At 41.5% G+C, this 10,156-nt stretch overlaps 1 long non-coding RNA gene across 1 annotated transcript; it reads right to left on the bottom strand.

Annotated features, from left to right (window-relative positions):
* Nucleotides 1-4,521, bottom strand: LOC116095996. The gene is made up of 3 exons (XR_004120794.1): nucleotides 4,330-4,521; nucleotides 938-1,125; nucleotides 1-66 (listed from the first exon to the last, which is right to left on the bottom strand). It is a non-coding gene; the product is annotated as an uncharacterized LOC116095996 (long non-coding RNA).
* Nucleotides 4,522-10,156: the final 5,635 nt, after the last annotated feature.

Consider the following 10,156-nt stretch of genomic DNA (forward strand, 5'->3'; position numbering starts at 1 on the left):
TTTAAGTCCAAGAAGAGCACTTTGTTTAACACCACCACTATAGTGATGCATCTGTGACAGCAAATCCTATAACACAAATACAGATTTTAGGTATGGATATTAATATGTATCACATTCAAGCAAACATTTTAACTAAAACTATGATAAGCTCAAGTCCTTGTGTAAAGTATAAGTATCTGATCAAAAACACTTACATATTTAAAATATTTTATCCTAATAAGAATATAATAGTTCTCCCTTCAGTTTTTTTTTTTTTTTTTACATTAAACTACATACAGGTTCTGGCACACTATGATTTAAAGTGGCATTAATCAGCATTTACTGTAGAGCTACTAACTAATGCAAACATAAGTAAATTCATCCTTTCCAGGCTTAACAAGGTCTTTCTGCACACTTCCACACAGTGTGTTTTATTCAGAGGAGTTATCTAGTAATTTTATTCTACCAAGATGTATTTCATAATACATATACAGATATTCCAAAATCTTATTAAATACAAAATACAGCACCATTCTTGTCCCAAGCTCTTTACTACAGACCAGTAATAAGCTATGTGCTATGATAAGTTAAAAGACAACTCCTCATAAGATCTTATCTTAATCAGCTATAAGAACAGAAAAATTATCCATCAAGAACTTGAAAAACATAAATTAAATGAAAGAACTACTTCCAGATGACATATACTATGCCCCCACTCCCTAAAGTTTACTATGGAGCACTCAGTATGGATTTAGTTTAGTAAAACTTTCTGAAGTAGGAAACACAATTTCAAGATCAGATACTGGCAATATATGGAACCCAAACACTAACAATACACCATATGGCCCTAAGGCAAATCATTTACTTTAAGAGATTAAACAGCTTTTCACAAAAAATAACATTCTACATAATGTGAAAGAAAAAATTCATATTATCAAAAAAAAGATTTACAGTTTACCTTTATGTTAAGCTTTCTATTGTTGGTCGGAAGTGTTCTATCCTCTTTAAGTTGTTCAGGCAAATGTATAGCCTTTGTCTTAAAGTTTGTAGCTGTAGCATTTTCTAACTTGGGCTTCTTTTTACCAACTTTTAGTTTTACTTTCTGAAAATCATCTTGGCGTTTCCTTTTTTTGGTCATTCTTGGTGCTGTCAGAAAGGATATAGCAAGGATAAGTGGTAAAAATATGAAAATGTTGTTTTCCAATATTTGTATTACTCTGAACACCTCAAATATCACCATGAATCATGGCCATCAATAACAATGTCAAAGAATCAGAATGGACAATGGACAAAACCATTAAACCATGCAAAAATTAGTTTAAGAAATGCTGAAGACAAGTCATTAACAAAAAAGGGAAGAATCCTGTAAAAGAACCTTTCTTTGCAGGATTTTCTGAGCCATATAAAATTGTCAATGTGCTACAAAGAAACTTGAAATTATCTTTTTCTTTCTTTTTTGTTTTTTTGCTGGAACACACCACAAGTACATTTCTGTTATAAGCGCATAGTACTCAGGATTTAATAAAGTCTGAAAAACTTGCTATTTTTAATGAAAGATAATTAGGAAGTTTCATGAATCAAAGCTGGATGCTACAACAAACCAATCAAACAACAAATCAAATCAAAACAAAACAGAACAGGTAGAACCCAGGTAGGCAGGAAGTAGAAATGAGTATTTTATGAGCAAGAAAGCCACATAAAGGTCAGGAGTAAGAATAATCCTGCTAAGGACAGAAATAAAGGCACAAACATTTTGAACATTAGATAAAATTAGTCATAAATAAAAAACAGTATCCACCCTCTGCCCCACCCCCACACACACACCCCCAAAGGTAAGCAACAAGGTAACAGGAAATATGATTTAAGAGGAATAAGAAAGAGACTAGCCAAGCCACTAAGTAAACAACTCAGGCATAACCAGATCACCTTGTACCATTCTCCATTCTCTCCACTACATTCTTTCAACTTCCATTCCAATTTTCTTGCTTACCAACCCTTTGATCTGCATGCTTCCTACTCATTCCAAAGTCACTAGCTTTAAAGTCCTCATTTCTACCCTAGACTACTCAAGCTTCATCACTGGTGAAGGCTTTTGTCTCTACACTGTCTCCTCTTTGACCCCCTGCCCTTGGTCATTAGACAGCTTTCTAAACACAGATGTGACAAGGATGGGGAGCTTTCCTTGCTCTTATTCTTTATAAATGGTATACTTCTTAACCATGCCATGGCAGACACTAATGTGGCTCCCACAATCCTCTCTGGCTGTATAAGTGAACTTAAAAAAAAAAAGAGGCTACTTTCATCTGGAACTAGTTCAGTTTTTCTTGAAGCACCTTTCACATGCCTCAAAAATAATAAATTCTGTCTTCCACTGCATACCCAATCGAGCACTTCTAATCTAACAGAATTAACTCAGATCATAAAATCACAATGCTACACATGGAGATTTAAAATTAAATAAATAAAAGTTTACAGTGCTAATAGAATGAATGAATTCTGCTATGACAGCATGTCCAAATTCACAACATGGATTTATTACCTTAGGATCCCTTAAGTAGAAGTTGCCTACTACACAAGACTTGGTTAAGCTCTGGCTTTAAAGGGAGCACAGCACGTGTGCATGTGTCAATATTAGACAGGCAAGAAGACTGCTTAAGGGCAGGCACTTTGAGGAACCTGGTCAACACAGCAAAAGACCATCTCCATTTAAAAAAAAAAAAAAACTATTTCTGGAATCAGTGTGCTTCTTATCCAAACATATTTTCTACTGTAGTTATGTGTCTATAAGCCAAGGTATAGTTCTTATCAAACAGATTAAATAAGCAAATGTCCTGTCCCTGCTTACCATACTCAGAGCTGTAAGCTGACAGGTAAAATACATGTTTCAAGCACAATATGTATGTGTTGGTCAGGACCAACACATACCAAACACTCAAACCTCACAAACCCGGAAGGCCCCAGTATTCATCTGGCCACTTTTAATACAAAGCTGGTCTTTACCTATTAAGCAAGCATACTCTTTAAGTTTTTCTTACAATTTTATCAGTAGTGTTTCCAGAGATAAAAAGAAACGGTTCACACTGGGCAGTGGTGGCGCAAGCCTTTAATCCCAGCACTTGGGAGGCAGAGGCAGACTGAACTTCTGAGTTCGAGGCCAGCCTGGTCTACAGAGTGAGTTCCAGGACAGCCAGGGCTACACAGAGAAACCCTGTCTTGGAAAAAAAGAAAAAAAGAGAGAGAAAGAAAAGAAAACGGTTCACAAGAAAGAAAAATTGACCCTGTGACATTTTACATCATTCTCTAGGCACTCTTTAACATGTGATAGGTCTCTAGCAATCTACTTCAGACCTTGCTCTGAATAAGAATATCAAGTTGGGCCGCATCACTTCAAGCACACTCTAATGAATCTGCTAGGAAAATTACGAAGACTAATATTTCTTTTAAATTTCGACAAATATTTTCAGAAACATACTGACAATTCTTTTCCACTAGGAACTTTGTTAAAGTTCTATTAGATGCTGCCATTATTTCCATTTAAAGATTTTCGTAACACTGGAAATGAAATAGCTCTACTAAGCTAGTCCACTTTTACAGCAGTAGACAGTACAAGGAAGCTAACTCCAGCCTCAGGGCCTGCGCTCTCACTGGACTTGATCACCTTTCTGGTGCGCTCCAACCGCTTGAAAACTCAAGCACACACACATACATACCTGCTGCAGGTCAGTCAATCTTAAAGCTAACCTGGGCGGATGAAGACTGCAACTTAAGCAGACTCCCAAGTAGTTTGCCCTGCGGCCAGCCCATCACCTTTCCTAATTTCCAACTACTCCCGCTCTCCAAAAGGAAGAAAGAAATTAAGGAGACAGCAAGCATTGCAGCAGTTGGCCTATGGCGATTGTCCTCTCCAATCCTTTGCGTCTCCAAAGCTTCCCCAAATTCGAGGGGCCAGAAAGAGAGGGTCCTCCAACAAGGTGAGGGGGAGGGCAGAGATATTAGATCTGCCCACCCGTTTTCGAGCTTGCACACCAAAAATGGAATGCACACCGTTTCAGTTTTCTTCTCTCCACCCCCTCCCCAAAGGAAACCATGGTTCCTACACCTCAATGGACGTCGAGTGGAGCCTCTGGTCGGAGCCCCACACGCCGGCCCAACACTTGCCGAGTCCCGAATCGGCCCGCGGCCGCTTAAGGCGTTTCGGAAGCCCCTCGGCCGGCTTTCACGCTCGGGGGGCGGGGGGAGGGCGGACAGCTGGAACCCTGGCCGCCCTTCCCGCCTCAGCCCGTCCCGCCGCCTGGGCCTCGCGCGTCCGCGCCCCGGGAGAGTCGGGCAGGACAGACAGACGCCGCTCACCTGAGAGCCCGGACGGACCCGGGACGCGGAGACTAGGCGGAGAGCGAGCGAACGTCAAGCCCCGCAGGACCACGCCGTGTCCCGCCGGCCGCAGGCTTTGCGCTCGCTCCTAGAGCGTGTTTTCAAATCGCCTCGTCCTCACGCGGCCGCGTCTCCTTCCGCCGCCCGGAAGTGGGGCCCCTCCCTCGCCGCGCTCACGTGACCGCAGGTCGCAATCGCGCGCAGCCGGAGGGCGGGTCCAGAGTGGCACGCCACGCCCTCTCTGGAGGGGCTGCGCCGGAAGCTGGGGGAGAGAGAGGCGGGACTAGAGCCCAGCAAGCCGAGTCAGGTCTTCCAGCATCCTTGGAGTGGAGGATGTTGGCTTGGTAGAGCTGCTTGAAATGCGGTCTTCTCCCCAAGGACCACGGTTCTTCAGACCTGGAGCTACAGCCAGAGAAAAGTATACACTGAAGTTAACTAAGGAAGGAAAAAGTTTCAGACAGCAAAGATAGCATTTCTAGAAAGAGTAACCGGGACTAAAGCCGAATAGACAAATGCTAAGAGGTTACAAACTATACCTCGTGGCACAGTCCTGGAAACCTAGGACAGGGTTTACCCTGATTCAACATTTTCAGCATATAATTAACTCCTACTACTCAAAGTAAGTGGATTTAGAGAATTTGAGACATTAAAATGCCTACAAAGAAGATGGGAAGAAAAAAGATACACACGCCTTTAATACCAGCACTTGGGAGGCAGAGGCAGGCGGATCTCTGAGTTCGAAGCCAGCCTAGTCTACAGAGTGAGTTCCAGGACAGCCAAGGCTACCCAGAGAAACCCTGTCTCGAAAAACCAATAAGAAAGATGAAGAAAAAGAAAATAAAACCATCCAAAGATTGACTTAGTCATGTACAAGGAAAAGCATACACATACAGAGTGTTGGCCTGGATTCAAATTTATCTTTCCAGATTCTTATAAGAACTAGAAAAGCCTTGTACCTTATATTGAGCTTCAATATACTAAGTAAGGATAAAACAATAATATCTAAATTTAGGAGATCCAAGCACCAGAATCAAGACCACACCTACTCTGTGATAATGAATAAAGAATAAATCCAAAAGACCCACCACACAGACAACCCCCGCCCCGTGCCCACACCTGCCTTGGGAGTTAATGACATTATATGTAAAACTATAAAACCAGAAAGAATTATAAAGGCTTACTGCCTTCTAGATATGCCGCCTGAACTCCAAAATGCTACCAGCTTGTTCAAAACTTCTTCCTTCAGCTTTGCAGTGTATATCTATCTCAAGGTCAACAAAGTCAAAAGATATCTCCAGACATATATTCTGAAATATTTTCCTACACCATCTTCACCTTAAATAGCAATCCCCTCTTGCCAGTTACTCAAGCCAAACCTTAAGAGCTATTGTGTTTCTATCATGTGACTTCTAACCCAGGAGGAGAACCTACTGACTCTGACTTCCACTATTAATCACCATCTCCCTGGTTACCTTCAAGGTCCACTTCACCACCTGATCAAAGAGCCGGGAACATATTTCTCTCCATCTTTGGCTGTCTTACCCCATACAGTCCAACATTTGCAGAGCAGCTCTCAGAATATTTTTATATATATGGCAAAGCATGTCACTATCACATTTAAAACTCTTCAGTGGTTCCCCATGTCATTTGCCCCCAAATCTAGAGTCATTATGATGGCCTCAAGTCCTACCATATTGGAACAGTACTTAGCCTCTAAGTACTGCTTTGCTGTCTTCCCTTTTTTCTCTGTCCCTATGACCCTCACTTCTTTGCTCTTCTTAAATACACGAGACATGTACCCCCTTTCCTTTCTAGTTAGACCTTTGCTTTATATCAGTATATATGTATTTCCTATCTGGCAGAAATACACAACCCAGCGAATCTACTGGACAAATTCCCCTCACTTGAATTTGCTCAAGCATCTTCTCAGGTATGTCTATCCTGGTGGCCTGAGTTAAAAGTCATAACATGTTGTCCTAGATCTAGAAATTTTCCTCCTCTGCTCAACATTTTTCTTTCTTAGGGTGTACCACCTCCTAATGTCCTGTGTGATTTGCATGCCACTTACCATCTGTCCTCCTCACCACAAAAATGTATGTTACATGTTGCACCTCTGTTTGGTTCATTCTATATCCCAAGTACCTAAAATAGTGTATGGAGCACAGTAGGCCCACAATAAATATCCACAAAACACATGCTACTTGGTAATGTTCAGCAATAGGTCTTTTGTCTCCTATTTTGGTGTAGAACAGAGATTAGAGACTCAGAGAAAAGCAGGCCTGGTGGCTTTGTGTGTAGCTGATATAAATACCAATTGTGTGGGGAATGAAAGCGGTCACTTTCAACTGATGGCCAATATGTACTCTAAAGGGATGCAGAGCTTCCTGTTCCAAGCAAAACTAAACCTCCAGAAATATTTATAAGAAATCTAGTCTTGCCAGGCGGTAGTGGCGCAAGCCTTTAATCCCAGCATTTGGGAGGCAGAAGCAGGCGGATTTCTGAGTTCAAGGCCAGCCTGGTCTACAGAGTGAGTTCCAGGACAGCCAGAGCTATACAGAGAAGCCCTGTCTCGAAAAACCAAAAAAAAAAAAAAAAAAAGCTTGTCTTTAAACATGGGCAGTGTTCTTCAGATTTGAAGGTGGTCCCCAGCTAGCCACACCATTGAGAAGTGATTGGCACAAACTCCATTGATGACTTAATTAGCTTACCATTGGTAAGTTCAGACTGAATGAGCAATAAGAAGTAGTTCTGGTTGGAGGTGAGGGTAGGGAGCTCCTGGCCCTTGGAGTATGTCTTTAAAGGGCATATCTTGTCCCTCTTCTCTCTTCCTCTCTCTCTGTGCTTCCCGGCCACTTCAAAGCGAGCCCCTCTTTTCCAGGTACCACAGGTCCAAACCAACAAAGCCAATTGGCCACGGAGTGAAACCTATGAAACCATGAGCCAGAGTGAACGTTTCCTCCTTTAAATTGTTTATCCCAGCTGTTTTTTGGCACAGCCATAAAAAGTGACTAACACTATTGCCAAACAGATACATTCCCCTGAGTTTTAAAACCATGTATGCCAACAAAACAGTTATGGACAGGTTGCTAGTTTATTGTCTCTACTTTAAAACGTGGAAACTATGAGCAAAAAGACTGGATTTCTCAACTTGTAAGTGAGGAATTCTACAGTTACAAGGAATATCTACTTAGAGATCTTTGATACATAGCAAACACTAATTAGCAAGATCCTTGACCTAGACCAAAAAAACAAAACAACAACAACAAAAAAAAAAAACAACAAAATGCTGTTTACAGTGAACAGGCATTCTAGAATGTACAGAGGAGCCCATTCCTAAAACTCGCTAATTGGCCACACAAGTGTTCATTTCCTTTGGTTCTTATAAAACCAGTTGGCTAAAATAATAGAAATAAATACATTGGCCCTCAGTTCTGGAGACTGGAGACACCAGATATCAAGACATCAACATCGCTGATTCCTCTGGAGACTAAGAGGGAGAATCGGTCATGTTCTACTCCTTGCTCTTGGAAGCCTTAGATGCCCGTTGCAGGTCCTGTTCTCTGCATTGTGCATATCATCTACCCTGTGGGCATGCCTGTGTGTGTGTTCAAGCTTCCTACTTTCATAAATAATGCAAACTAAGGGGTCTTTGAAATGAGACAGCCTAGGGCTCTCAATCAGGTTTGTTTTCAGGCAGGAAAAACCTGAAGCACAATATGTAGCACCAGAGAGTACTCAGGCACCGCAGACAGAAACAACAGTTTAGAAAAGATGTATATTTGGGAGATGAGGAAACCATACACTTGCAGCAGATGCAGAGAAATCTTGTCTCATCTTGAGGCCTGGTGGTCCTCTCAAGTGTTTAGTGCTGGTCAGTTGGAAGAAAGCTAGGATTGGCCCAGAACTGTTGTGTGACACGTCCTAAGGAGGCCTTGAACTCCTTGAGCTAGCCCATCAGCAGGGGGCCTATTAGTGGGAGACAAAAGCCTACAAAGCCTTTGTTTCAAGCTGCTCACTTTTGGCTCAAGTCAGGAGGGTGAGGAACAAGTTGACCATCTTGGAAATCTATCACCTTGCTTACTTCACCATGGCTCCTCTGCCAGTCTGCCCAACAGGGAGTCTGCCTAAGGGCTAAATCCCAGCTGCTTACTGGCTACTCCTAGTCTCTCATAAAGACACCAACAATAGGCCCTGGATTGAGTATCTGAGGTGAGGAGGATATAATATCTGTTCCAACACTGGGAGTAACTGGGACCAGGAGGACACAGGCACACAGGAACTCCACCAGCCCAGTGGCATTGGTTCCTTCCAGTCTGTCTGGGCTGGTGCTCTGAGTAGACCTTGGGCTCAAATTTTACAGTCACTCCCAAACACCCAGAGGAAGCTCCACTCTCAGGCACTATAACAGACCCAGGATCACAGATCCCAGAATCACAGGATCACAGAAACAGCTTGACTCTGAGGAGTTCTGACACAAAAAGTATCATAGGTAAGACAAGCCCCAGTCAGATTTAGCCAGGGCAGGTAGCACTAGAGATAACCAGATGGCCAGAGGCAAGCATAAGAACATAAGCAATGCAAACAAAGGTTACTTAGCATAATCAGAACCCACTTCTCCCACCATAGCAAGTCCTGGACACACCATCACACTGAAAAAGCAAGATTCAGATCTAAAATCACTTCTCATGATGATGATACAGGACTTTAAGGACATAAATAACTCCTCAAAGAAATACAGGACAACACAGGTAATCAGCTAGGAGCCCTTCAAGAGGAAACACAAAAATCCCTTAAAGAACTACAGGAAAACACAATCAAACAGATGAAGGAACTGAACAAACCATCCAGGATCTAAAAATGGAAATAGAAACAATAAAGAAATCACAAAGGGAGACAACCCTGGAGTTAGAAAACCTAGGAAAGAGATCAGGAGTCATAGATGCAAGCATCACCAACAGAATACAAGAGATAGAAGAGAGAATTTCAGGGGTAGAAGACACCATACAAAACATTGATACAACAGTCAAAGAAAATGCAAAAAGCAAAAAGTTCCTCACCCAAAACATCCAGGAAATCCAGGATACAGTGAGAAGACCAAACCTAAGGATAATAGGTATAGAAGAGAGGGAAGACTCCCAACTTAAAGGGCCAATAAATATCTTTAACAAAATTGTAGAAGAAAACTTCTCTAACCTAAAGAAAGAGATGCCCATGAACATACAAGAAGCCTACAGAACTCCAAATAAACTGGACTAGAAAAGAAAATCCTCCCGTCACATAATAATCAAAACACCATGCACATTAAACAAAGAAAGAGTTTTAAAAGCAGTAAAGAAAAAAGGTCAAGTAACATATAAAGGCAGGCCTATCAGAAGTACACTGGACTTCTCACCAGAGACTATGAAAGCTAAAGTTCCTGGGCAGATGTCATACAGACCCTAAGACAACGCAAATGCCAGCCCAGACTACTATACCCAGCAAATATCTCAATTACCATAGATGGAGAAAACAAGATATTGAATATTCAAGATATTCAAAATAAAATTTACACAATATCTTTCCACAAACCCAGTCCTACAAAGAGTAATAGATAGAAAACATCGACATAAGGAGCAAAACTACATTCTAGAAGAAGCAAGAAAGTAATCTTTCAACAAACCCACACAAACCTATTTCCACCTCTAACAACAAAAACAACAGGAAGTAACAATTACTTTTTCTTAATACCTTAATATGAAAATTAATATTGCCAACATATCCTAATCCATTGAAATCCAAAAATATGAGGAATTAGAAATTTGTTGAC

The sequence above is a fragment of the Mastomys coucha genome, unplaced genomic scaffold (assembly GCF_008632895.1).
Source record: "Mastomys coucha isolate ucsf_1 unplaced genomic scaffold, UCSF_Mcou_1 pScaffold18, whole genome shotgun sequence".
In the NCBI taxonomy this organism is placed as follows: domain Eukaryota; kingdom Metazoa; phylum Chordata; class Mammalia; order Rodentia; family Muridae; genus Mastomys; species Mastomys coucha.